Source organism: Mus caroli, chromosome 1 (genome assembly GCF_900094665.2).
Source record: "Mus caroli chromosome 1, CAROLI_EIJ_v1.1, whole genome shotgun sequence".
NCBI lineage: Eukaryota > Metazoa > Chordata > Mammalia > Rodentia > Muridae > Mus > Mus caroli.
Genome location: NC_034570.1, coordinates 25,090,172 through 25,091,099, shown reverse-complemented (window position 1 = coordinate 25,091,099; position 928 = coordinate 25,090,172).

Sequence of the window (928 nt, the reverse complement as noted above, 5' to 3'; positions counted from 1 at the left end):
TTCTACATTCTCTGGGATTGTTTACACTTCACATTTGTATTTTAATACACACACACATACACACACACATAATTATTAAGACTGCTTTTTTTCAATATTTATAATTTAAAATTTTATTGCACCCCAAGTGCTATATATTCTTTTTCAGAGATTTTTGACCTGTAGTTTTATGAGTTTATTTTTTACATATTATTGATACTATTCATCTTGCATGTATTGCTAGCAAGGAATCTCTCATTTATAGATATTTCTTCATGTTCCTTTGCTGCCTGGAAACATTTTAATTCCACGTAATCCTTGTGTCAATTCTTGATATTATTTCCATAGTTATCAGAGGCATTTTGAGTATCTGCATGCACCTGTAATTTATTTTCCTTCAACATTTTCAAATTTCCATGTTTTACATGAAGCTTTAATCCATTTTGGAATGAGTTTGTATATGGCTAACGATATGAATCTTTCAGAAATATATGTTAAGTTTTCCTGGCAGCATTTGTTGAAGACTGTTTTCTTTGGTATATATGTTTAGTATGTTCCACAAATATCTGGTGACTGTACCTAGTCTATAAATGGATGTAATATATTAAATTAAAAATGATTAAAACTCAAGGAAAGAGAACTAGAGAGGAATGTTGAGTCTGTCTGTTGTCACTCATGTTTGTTGTTGTAATAGGTCTGCATGTTTTTATGTAGCCTCTCACATGGAAATGAATGCCAAACCTGTTGCTATGCCATCCTTTGTTGCGGCCCGCCCGCGGTCCACAACACGAACGGTTCAACTGAGAATGGCAGTTCCCTGCAAAGAGAGGTAACTAGATAGGGCNGAAGAAACAATGGAGTCAAGACAAAACTCTGATCAAGACTCAATTTAATATTTCCAGACACTCAGTTTATAAAGGAAGGGGGAGGGAACCCAATTTCCCGCCAA